Source organism: Pongo abelii, chromosome 17 (genome assembly GCF_028885655.2).
Source record: "Pongo abelii isolate AG06213 chromosome 17, NHGRI_mPonAbe1-v2.0_pri, whole genome shotgun sequence".
NCBI lineage: Eukaryota > Metazoa > Chordata > Mammalia > Primates > Hominidae > Pongo > Pongo abelii.
The window spans coordinates 4,826,706-4,839,774 of NC_072002.2; positions in this window are offsets into that span (position 1 = coordinate 4,826,706).

Here is a 13,069-nt window from a genome sequence, read left to right on the forward strand (position 1 = left end):
CCATTTCCTTCCAAGTTACATTCCGCATTGCAGTCCTTTCCATTCCACGTTCCATTCTGTTCCACGTTACATTCCATTCCACATTCCATTCCATATTCCATTCCAATCCAGTCCACATTACACATTCCATTTCACGTTCCATTCCACTTTCCATTCCATGTTCCATTCCACGTCCCATTCCACGTTCCATTCCATTTCATCCCACGTTCCATTCCATGTTCCATTCCATTCCATTCCAAATTCCATTCCATTCCATTACACCTTCCATTCCACCTTCCATTCTATTCCCTTCCACATTCCATTACATTACATCCCACATTCCATTCCACATTCCATTTCTTTCCATTCTACATTCCATTCCATTCCATTCCACATTCAATTCCACATTCCATTACATTCCATTCCATATTCCATTCCATCACTTTCCACATTCCATTGAATCACACTCCATTACATTCCACATTGCATTCCACATTCAATTCTATTCCATTCCATTCCACATTACATTCCATTCCAATCCATATTCCATGCCATTCCATTCCACATTACATTCCTTTCCATTCCGCATTCCGTTACATCCCCTTCAATTCCACATGCCATTTCACATTTCATTGCATTCCATTTCACGTTCCGTTCCATTCCACTGCATTGAATTCCCTTGCAAATTCCATTCCACATTCCTTTTCATTCCATTCCACATTCCATTCCATTCCACTTTAAATTCCATAACATTCCATTTCATTCCATTCCATTCCACTTTCCACTCCATTCCATTCTACGTTACATTCCTATCCATTCCACATTCCATTCAATTCCATTCCACATTCCATTCCACATTCCACGCCATTCCGTTCTTCTTTCCATTCCAAATTCCATTCCCTTCCATTCCACATTCCATTTCATTCCATTCCACATTCTCTTCCACATTCCATTCCACATTCCCTTCCATTACATTACACATTGCAATCCATCCCATTCCACCCCACATTCCACACTGAAATGCATGTTCCATTCCACTTTCCATTCCACTATTTATTGCATTCCATTCCACATTCAATTCCACATTCAATTTCATTCAATTCCACCTTCCATTCAATTCCATTCTACCTTCAATTCCATTCCATTCCACGATCCATAACATTCCATTCCACGTTCCATTCCATGCCATTCCACGTTCCTTTCTGTGTTCCATTCCATTCCATATTTCAATCTATTCAATTCCATGTTGCATTCTATTCCATTCCACTTTCCATTCCGCATTCCATTCCGTTCCATTCCACATTGCATTCCATTCCATTCTGTTCCATTCCACACTGCATTCCATTCCATTCCATTCCACATTCCATTAATTTCCATTCCACGTTCTATTTCATTGCATTTGGTGATCCATTCCATTCCATTACACGTTCCATTCCCAATTCCATTCCATTCCAAATTCCGTTGCATTCCACTTTCCATTCCATTCCATTCCACTTTGCATTCCACATTCCATTCATCTCCACTCCACATTCCATTCCACATTCCGTTCCACAGTGCACTTCCATTCCACTCTCAATTCCATTCCATTCGACATTCGATTCCATTCCATTCCACATTAAATTCCACACTAAATTCCATTCCATTCCACATTATATTGCATTCCATTCCACATTGCATTCCAATCAGTTCCGCATTCCATTCCATTCCGTTACGTTCCGCATTGCATTCCATTCCCTACCACATTCCATTCCATTCCATTCCACATTCCATTTCACTTTCCATTCCATTCCATTTCACATAGAGTATAGAATGGAATTTGGAATGGAATCTGCAGTGGAATATAATTGAATGTGGAATGGAATGTGGAATGGAATGGAATGGAATGTGGAATGGAATGGAATGGAATGAGGAATGGAATGGAAGAGAATGGAGAATGGAATGGAATGGAATGTGTAATGGAATGTGGAATGGAATTGAATGCGGGATGGAATGAAATGGAATGTGGAATCGAATGGAAAGGAATGTGGAATGATATGTGGACTGGAATCGAATGGAATTTGGAATGGAAAGTTGAATGAAATGGAAAGGGATGTGTAATGGAATGGAATACAATGTGGAATGGAAAGGAAGACAATGTGTAATGGAAAGGAATGGTATGTGGAATGGAATGTGTAAAGGAATGGAGTGGAATGTGCAAAGGAAAATAGAATGGAATGCAATGGAATGGAATATGGAGGGGAATGGACTGGAATGTGGCATGGAATGGAAATTATGTTGAATGGAACGGAATAGAGTGTTTAATGGAATGTGGAATGGAATGGAATGGAAAGTGGAATGGAATGGAGTGGAATGTGGAATTGAATGGAATGGAATGTAATGTGGGGTGATATGCAATGGAATGTGAAATGGAATGTGGAATGAAATGGAATGGAATGGAATTGAATATACAATGGAATGGAATGGAATGGAATTTGGAATGGAAAGAATGGAATGGAATGGAATGGAGTGGAATGTGAAATGAAAAGTGGAATGGAATGGAATAAAAAGTGGAATGGAATGGAACATGGAATGGAAAGGAATGGAATGTGGAATGGAATGGAATGGAAGTGGAATGAAATGGAATGTAATGGAATGTGGATTGGAATGTAATCGAAAGTGGACTTGAATGTAATTTAATGTGGAATGCAACGTGGAATGGAATGTGGAATGCAACTTTCAATGGAAAGTGGGATGGACTGTTTAATGGAATGTGGAATGGAATGTGGAATTGAATGGATTGTGGAATGTGGAATGGAAAGGAATCGAATGTGAAATGGAAAGGATTGGAATGTTGAATGGAATTGAATGCAATGTGGAATTGAATGGAATGGAATGTGGAATGGAATGGAATGGACTGTGGAAATGAATGGAGTGGAATGTGGAATGGAATGGAACAGAATGGAATGGAATCAAGTGTGGAATGGAATGGAATGGAATGGAATGTGGACTGTAATGGAAAGGAATGTAATGTGGAATGGAATATAATCGATTTTGAAATGGATTGTGTAATAAAATTGAATGGAATGAAACGTGGAATGGAATAGAATGGAAAGGAATGAAATGTGCAATAGCAATGAATGGAATGTGGAGTGGAATGTGGAATGGAATGAGATGGAATGTGGAATGGAAACTGGAATGGAAAGTGGAAAGGAATGTGGAATAGAATGGAATGGAATGTGGAATTGAATGCAGAATGGAATGGAATGGAATGTGGAAGTTGAACGTGGACCGGAATATAATGGAATGGAATGTGGACTTCAATGGAATGGAACGGAATATGGAATGGAACGGAAAGTGGAATGGAATGTTAAATTGAATGGAATACAAGGAGGAATGGAATGAAATGCAATGGATTATGGAATGGAATGTGGAATGCAATTGAATAGAATGAGGAATGGAATGGAATGGAATGTAAAGTGGAATGGAAAGTAGAATGAAATGGAATGGAATGTGTAATGGAATGTGTAATGGAAAGGAATGGAAAATGGAAAGGAATGTGGAATGGAAAGGAATGAAATGTGGAATTGAATGGAATGGAACGTGGAATGGAATGGGGAAAGGAATGTGGAATGGAATTGAATGGAACATGGTGTGGAAAGTGGAATGGGACGTGGAATGGAATGGAATGGAGTTGAACGTGGAATGGAATGGCATTGAAAGTGGAATGCAATGAAATGTGTAATAGAATGGAATAGAACGTGGAATTGAATGGAATGGAATGGATTGTGGACTGGAGTGGAATGGAATGGAATGTGGAATGCAGTGAAATCGACTGTGAAATGAAAAGTGGAATGGAATTGAAAGGAATGTAATGTGGAATGGAATGGAATTGAAAGGAATGAAATGTGGAATGGGTTAGAATGGATTGTGGAATGGAATGTCGAAAGGAATGGGATGGAATGTTGAATGGAGTGTGAAATGGAAAGTGGAATGAAATGTGAAATAGAATGGAATGTAACATGTAATGGAATTTGGAATGGAATGGAATGGAATGTGGAATAGAAAGTTCAATGCAATGTAATGGAAAGTGCAATGGACTGTGGAATGCAAAGGAATGGAATGGAATGTGGATTGGAATGGAATGGAATGTGGAATGGAATGGAATGGAACGGAATGTAATAGAATCCGGAATGGTATGGAATGGAATGGAATGGAATGGAAAGGAATGTGGAATGGAATGGAAAGTAAGGTAGAATTGAATGGAATAGAATGGAAGGTGGAATGGAATGGAATGTGGAATGGAATGGAATCGAATGAGGAATGTAATGGAATGAAATGGAATGTGGAATGGAATGTAGAATGGAATGGAATGGAATGTGTAATGGAATGTGTGATGTAATGGAGCGGATTTTGGAATGGAATGTGGAATGGAATGGAATGTGGAATGGAATTTTGACGGGAATGGAATGGAATTAAATGTGGAATGGAATGGAATGGAATGTGGAATGGGTTGAAATGATATCTGGAATTGTATGTGGAATGAAATGGGATGGAATGTGGAAGGGAACATGGAATGAATAGTGGAATGGAACGTGGAAAGGAACTTGGAATGGATCATGGAATAGAACGTGGAATGGAAAGTAGAATGGAACACGGAATGGAGTGGAACTGAATGTGGATTGGAATGGAATGAAATGGGGAATAGAAAGGTATGCTATGCGGAATGGAATGGAATAAAGTGGAATGCAGACAGGAATGCAATGGAACAGAACGTAATGTGGAAAGGAATGGAATGGAATGGAATGAGGACAAGAATGCATTGGAATGGAATGGAATGTTGAATGGAAAGGAATGGATTGTGGAATGGAATGTGGAATGTAAAGGACCAGAATGTGGAATGGAATCTGGAACGGAATGTGGAACGGAAGGTGGAATGGAATGCAATGGAAGGAGGAATATAATGGAATGGAATGGAATGGGGAATAGAATGGAATGGAGTGGAATGGAATGCGGAATGGAATGGAATGGAATGTGGAATTCAATGTAATGGAATGGAATGTGAAATTGAATAGAATGGAATGTGGAATGGAATAGAATGGAATGTGGAATATAATGGAATGGAATGGAAGGTGGAATAGACTTGAATGGAGTGGAATGGAAAGCCGAATGGAATGGAAAGGAATGTGGAATGGAATGGAATGGAATGGAATGTGAAATTGAATGCAATGGAATGTGGAATGGAATGGAATTGAATGTGGAATGGAATAGAATGGAATGTGAAATGGAAAGTGGAATGAAATGTGGAATGGAAAGTGGAATGGAATGTGGAATGCTATGGAAGGGAATGAGTAATGGAATGTAATGAATGGTTGAATTGAATGGAATGGAATGGAATGTGGAATGGAATATGGAATGGAATGTGGAATGGAATATGGAATGGAATGTGGAATAGAATGGAAGGGAATGTTGAATGGAATGGAATGGAATTTGGAATGGAATGGAATGGAATGAGAAAAGGAATGCATCGTGGAATGGAATGGAAAGGAATGAGGATTGGAATGGAATGGAATGTGTAATGGAATGGAATGGAATGGATTGGAAAGTGAAAAGGAATGTGGAATGGAATGTGAAATGGAAAGTGGAATGGAATCTGGAATGGGAAGTGGAATGGAATGAATTGGAAAGTGGAATGGAATGGAATGGAAGGTGGAATGGAACATCGGATGGAACGTGGAATGGAATGTGGAACGAAATGTGGAATGGAATGTGGAAAGGAATGGAAGGTGGAATGGAAAGATTAATGGAAAGGAATGGAATGTGGTTGGAATGTGGAATGGAATGGAATGGATTGTGGAAAAGAATGGAATGCAATGGTATGGAATGTGGAAGGGAATGGAATGGAATATGGAATGGAACGTGGAATGGAACATGGAATGGAACATGGAATGAAATGCGTAAGGGAGTGGAATGGAATGTGGAATGGGATGTGGGATGGAATGGAATGGAAAGTGGAATGCAATGTTGAATGGAATGTGGAATGGAATGGAAGGGAATGTGGCATGCAATGTGGAATGGAATGTGAAATTCAATGGAATGGAATGTGGAATGGAATGCGAAATGGAAGGGAGTGAACTGTGAAATGGAATGTGGATTGGAATGTGGAATGGAATGTGGAATGCAATGTCGAATGGAATGAGTAATGGATTGAGGAATGGAATATGGAATGGAATGTGGAATGGAAAGGAATGTAACGTGGAAACGAATGGGGAATGGAAAATGCAATAGAAAATGGAATGGAATGGAAAGGAATGTGGAATGGAAAGTGGAATGGAATGGAATGGAACGTGGAATGGAACACTGAATGTAATGATTAGTGGAATGTGGAAAGGAATGTGGAATGTAATGGAATGGAATGTTGAATGCAATGGAATGTGGAATGGAATGTGGAATGGAATGTGGAATGGAATGGAATTGAATGTGGAATGTAACATGGAAACAAATGTGAAAGTGAACATGGAATGGAATGGAATGGAATGTGGAATGTAAGGGAATGGAAAGTGGAAAGGAATGTGGAATGGAATGCAATGGAATGTGGAATGGAATGGAATGGAACGTAGAATAGGATGTGTAATGGAATGTGAAATGGAACAGAATGGAATGTGAAATGGAATGTGGAATGGAATTTGGAATGGAATGTGGAACGGAATGTGCAATGAAATGTGGAATGGAATGTGGAAAAGAATGTGGAATGGAACAGAATGGAATGTGAAATTAATTGGAATGGTATGTGGAATGGAATGGAATGGAATGAGGAATGGAATGCAATGGAATGTGGAATGGATTATGGAACGGAATGTGGAATGGAATGTTTAATGGAATGTGGAAAGGAATGTGAAACGTAACGGAATGGAATGTGAAATGGAATGGAATGAAACTTGGAACAGAATGTGGAATGGATTGGAATGGAATGTGGAATGCAATGGAATGGAATGTGCAATGGAATGGAACATGGAATGGAATGTGGAAGGTAATGTGGAATGGAATGTGGAATGGAATGGAATGCAATGTGCAATGAAATGTAGAATGGAAAGTGTAATGAAACGTGGAGTGGAACGGAATGTAATGTGGAACGAAATGTGGAGTTGAGTGTGGAATGAAATGTGGAAAGAAACGGAATGGAAAGTGGAACGGAATGTGGAATGGAATGTGGAATGGAACTTAAAATGTAATGGAATGGAATGTGGAATGGAATAGGTAATGGAATGTGGAAATGATTGGAATGTGGAAAGGAATGGAATGGAATGCGGAATGGAATGGAATGGAATGTTGAATGGAATGGAATGGAATTTGCAATGGAATATGGAATTGAATGAAATGGAATGTGCAATGGAACGTGGAATGGAACGTCATATTCAATGGAATGGAATGTGGAATGGAATGGATTGGAATATGCAATGGAATATGGAATGGAATGGAATGGAAAGTGGAATGGGATGTGAATTGCAATGTGGAATAAAACGTGGAATGGAATATGAAATGGAATGTCGAATGGAATTTGGAATGGAATGGAATGAAATGTGTCATGGAATGTAGAATGGAATTTAATGGAAAGTGGAATGGAAGATGGAATGGAATGTGGAATGTAAAGTGGAATAGAATGTAATGGAATGGAATTTAATGCGGAATGCAATGTGGAATGGGACGCGGAATTTAATGGAATTGAATGTGCCATGGAACTTGGAATGGTAGGGAATAGAACGCGCAATGTAATATGGAATGGAACGAGGAATGGAACTTGGAATTCAATGTGGAAGGGAGTATGGAATGGAAAGTGGAATGGAATGGAATGGAACTTGGAATGGAATGGAATGGAATGTGGAATGGAAGGGAATGGGACGTGGAATAGAATCTGGAAAGGAATGTGGAATGGAATCTGGAATGTAATTGAACGGAATGTGAAATGATATGGAATGGAATGTGGAATAGAGTCTGGAAAGGAATGTGGAATGGAATCTGGAATGTAATTGAACGGAATGTGAAATGATATGGAATGGAATGTGGAATAGAATGGAATGGAATGGAATGTCGAAGACAATGCAATGGAATAGAATCTGGAATAAAATGGAATGCAATGGAACTGTATGCGGAATGGAATGGATTGGAATGTGGAATGCAATGAAGAGGAATTGAATGTGAAACTGAATGGAACGTTATGTGGAAAGGAATGCAATGGAATGTGGAATTGAATGGAACAGGAAATGGAATGTGGAATGGAATGTGGAATGGAATGGAATGGAATGAGGAATGGAAGGTGGAAAGGAATGTGGAATGGAATGTGGAATAGAATGGGGAATGGAATGGAATGGAAAGGATTTGGAATGGAATGGAATGGAAAATGGAATGCAATGGGATGGAAAGAAATAAGCAATTGAATGGAAAGGAATATGGAATGGAATGTCATGGAAAGTGGAATGGAATGGAATGGAATGTGGAATGGAACCTGCAATGGAACGTGGAAAGGAATCTGGAATTGAACGTGGCATGGAATGTGGAATGGAATGTGCCATGGAACGGAATGGAATGTGGAATGGAATGTGGAAGTGAGTGTGAATTGGAACGTGGAGTGGAATGGAATAGAATGTGGAATGGAACATGCAATTGAAGATGGAATGGAATGGAATGGAATGTGGAATGTGAAGTGGAATGGAATTGAAATCAATGGAATGGAATGTGTAATGGAATGGACTGGAAAGTGGAATGGAATGTGGAAAAGAATTTAATGTAAAGTGGAATGGAATGTGAAATGGAATGGAATTTCCAAAGGAATGGAATATAATGTGGAATGGAATGCGCAATGGAATGTGGAATGGAATAGAATCTGGAATGGATTGTGAATTGGAATGCAATCGAATGTGCAATGCAATGTGGAAGGAAATGCAAAGGAATGAGAATGGAATGTGGAATGGAATGCAATGGAATGTGGAATGGATAATGGAAATGAATGTGGAGTGGAAAGTGGAATGGAATGGAATGGAATGTGGAATGGAATGAGGAATGGAATGTGGAATTGTATGTGGAATGGAACGGAATGTAATGTGGAATGGAATGTGGAATGGAAAGTGGAATGGAATGGAATGGAAGGTGGAATGGAACATGGAATGGAACGTGGAATGGAACATGGAATGGAATGTGGAATGGGATGTCTAATGGAATACGGAATGGAAAACTGAATGGAATGGAATGGAACATAGAATTGAACGTGTAATGGAATGGAGTGGAATGTGGAAGGGAACGAAGAATGGAACATGGAAAGGAATGTGGAAGGGAATGTGGAATATAATGGAATGGAATGGAATAGAATGTGGAATGCAACCTGCAATGTATCCCGGAATTGAATGTGGAATGGATAGTGGAATGGAACGTGAAATGGAATGTGGAATGGAATGTGGAATGGAATATGGAATGGAAAGTGAAATTGAATGGAATGGAATGTGGAATGGAATGCATTGGAAAGTGAAATGGAATTTGGAATGGAACGTGGAATGGAACGTGGAAAATAATGGAATGGAACGTGGAATGGAATGTAGAATAGAATGGAATGGAATGTGGAATGCAAAGAAATGGAATGTGGAATGGAAAGGAATTGAATGTGAAATGGGATGTGGAATGGAACATGTAAAGCAACGTGGAATGGAACGTGGAATGGAATGTGGATTGCAACGGAATGGAATGTGAAATGTAATGGAAATTAATGTGGAATGGAATTGAATGGAGTGGAATGTGGAATGGAATGGAATGGAATGGAATTCGGAATGCAATGGAATGGAATGTGGAATTGAATGGAATGGAATGGAATGGAATGTGGAATGGAATGGAATGGAATGGAATGTGGAATTTAATTTAATGGAATGAGGAATGAAATGGCTTGGAATGTGGATTGCAGTAGAAAGGATCCTGGAGTGGAATGTGGAATGGATTTTGCAATGGAATGGACAGGAATGGAATCTGGAATAGAATGGAAAGGAATGGAATGAGGAAAGGCATGTGGAAAGGAATGTGCAAGGGAATGGAATGGAATGTGGTATGGAATGGAATGGAATGTAATGGAAAGTGAAATAGAATGTGGAAAGAATTGTGAAATGGAATGTGGAATGGAATGCGGAACGGAAAGAAATGAAACGTAGAATGGAATGGAATGGAACATGGAATAGAATGCAATGGAACGTGGAATGGAGCGTGGAATGCAACATGGAATGGAATGTGGAATGGAATGTGGAATGCAGTTGAAAGAAATGTGGTATGAAATGTGGAATGGAATGAAATGGAATGCGGAATGGAATGTGCAACGTAATTCAATGGAAAGAGAATTGAAGGTGAAATGGAATGGAATCCAATGTGCAATGGAATGTGGAATACAATGGATTAAAATGTGGAATGGAATGTGGAATTGATTGTGGAATGGAACGGAATGGATTGTGGAATAGAATTTTGAATGAAACGTGGACTTGAACGTGGAATTGAATGGAATGGAACTAGCAATAGAATGTGGAATGGAATGCAAGGAAAGGTGGAATGAAATGTGGAGTGTAATGGAATGGAATGTGGAAAGGAATGGAATGGAACGTTGAAAGGAATGAGTAATGGAACGGAATGAAATGTGGAAAGGAATGTGCAATTGAATGTGGAATGGAAATTGGAATGGAATGGAATGGAATGTGGAATGGAACGTGGAATGAAAAATAATGGAACTTGGAATGGAAAGTAGAATGGAATGTGGAATGGAATGGAATGCAATTTGGAAAGGAATTTGGAATGCAATGGAAAGGAATGTGGAATGTAATGGAATGGGATATGGAATGAAATCTGGAATGGAACGTGGAATAGAATCTGGAAGGCAATGTGGAATGGAATGTGGAATGGAATGGAATGGAATGTGGAATGGAATGTGGAATACAAAGGAATGCAATGTGGAATGGAATGTGGAATGGAATGGAAAGCAATGTGGAATGGAACGTCGAAGGGAACGTGGAAAGGAACGTGGAAAGGAAAGTGGAATGGAATGTGGAATGCAATGGAATGGATTGTGGAATGCAATGTGGAATGCAATGTGGAATGGAACGAGGAATGAAAAGTGGAATGGTACGTGGAATGGAATGTGGTATGGAACGTGGAATGGAATGGAATATAACGTGTAGTGGAACATGGAATAAAACGTGGAATAGAAAGTTGAATGGAACGTGGAATGGAACATGGAATGGAATGAAATTCAATGTGGATTGGAATGGAAGGGAAGGTGGAATGGAATCGAATGGAATGGAATGTGGAATGGAATGGAATGGAATGGAATGCAATGAGGAACGGAATGGAATGGAATGGAATACAATGTGGAATGGAATGAAATGTAATGGAAGTGCATGAGGAATGTAGTGGAATGGAATGTGGAATGGAATGGAATGGAATGTGGAAAAGACTAGAATGGAATGGAATGGAAGGAGAAATAGAATGGAATGAAATGTAAAATGGAATTCAATGGAAGTTGCAACTGAATGGAATGGATTTAGGAATGGAATTGAAAGGAATGTGGAATGGAAAGTGGAATGGAATCAAATGGAAAGTGGAGAGGAGTGGAAGCAATTGCAGAATGGAATGCAATGGAAAGGAAATTGGAGTGGAATGGAATGGAAAGGAAAGGAATGTGGGGTGGAAGGGAAGGGAATGTGGAATGGAATGTGGAATGGAATGGAATAGAAAGGAATGGAAGGTGGAGTGGAATGGAAGGGAATGTGGAATGGAATATGGAATAGAATGGAATGGAAGGTAGGTTGTAATGGAATGGAATGTGGAATGGAATGTGGAATGGAATGGAATGTAATTTGTATTGGAATCGAATGGACTGGAATGTGGAATGGAATGAATGGAATGGAATGGAATGTGAATTGGAATGGAATGGAATAGAATGGATTAGAATGGAATGGAATGGAATGTGGAATGGAATGGAATGGGATGGAATGTGGAATGGAATGTGGAATCCAATGGAATGGAATGTGGAATGGAATGTGGGATATAATGGAATGCAATGTAAAATGAAATGTGGAATGCAATGGAATGGAATGTGGAAAGGAATGCATTGGAATGTGGAATGGAATGGTATGCAATGGAATGGAATGCGGAATGGAATGGAATGGAATGTGGAATGGAATGAAATGGAATGTGGAATGGAATTTGGAATGGAATGAAATTGAATACGAAATGTAATGGAGTGGAATGTAACGTAAAATGGAATTGAATGGAATGCGAAATGGAATGTGCAATAGAATGGAATGGAATGTGGAATGGAATGTAATTGAATGTGAAATGGAATGGATTGAAAGTTAGAAAGGAGGAAAGGAATTGAATGGATTGGAAAGTAGAATGAAGGAAAGGATGGAAAGGAATGTGGAGTGGAATGAAAGTGAATGGAAAGTGGATTGGAATGTTCCATGGAATGGAAAGAAATATGGAATGGAATATGGAATGGAATGAGGAATGGAAAGTGGAATTGAAGGGAATGGAATGCAATTGAATGGAATGGAATATAACGTGAAATGTAATGGAGAGGATTGTGGAATGGAATGTGGAATGGAATGGAATGGAATGGAAAGTGGAAAAGACTATGTAATGGAATGGAGTGGAATAGGGATTGGAATGGAAAGGAATATGGTATACAATGTGGAATAGAATGGACTGATGAATGGAATGTGGAATGGAATGGAATGTGGAATAGAATGTTTAATGGAATGGAACGGAATGTGGAATGGAATGGAATGGAATGGTATGTGGAATCGAATGGATTGGAATGTGGAATGGAATGGAATAGAATTTGAAATGGAATGGAATGGAATGTGGAAAGGAATGTAATGGAATGCGGAATGGAAGGTGGAGTGGAATGGGAGGTAATGTGGAATGGAGTATGAAATGGAATGGAATGAAATGGAAAGAAAAGGAAGGGAATGGAATGTGGAATGGAATGGAATATAATGTGGAATGGAATGTGATGGAATGTGGAATGGAATGTGGAATGGAAAGTGGAATGCAATGGAATGAATGTGGAATGGAATGTGTAACTTAATGG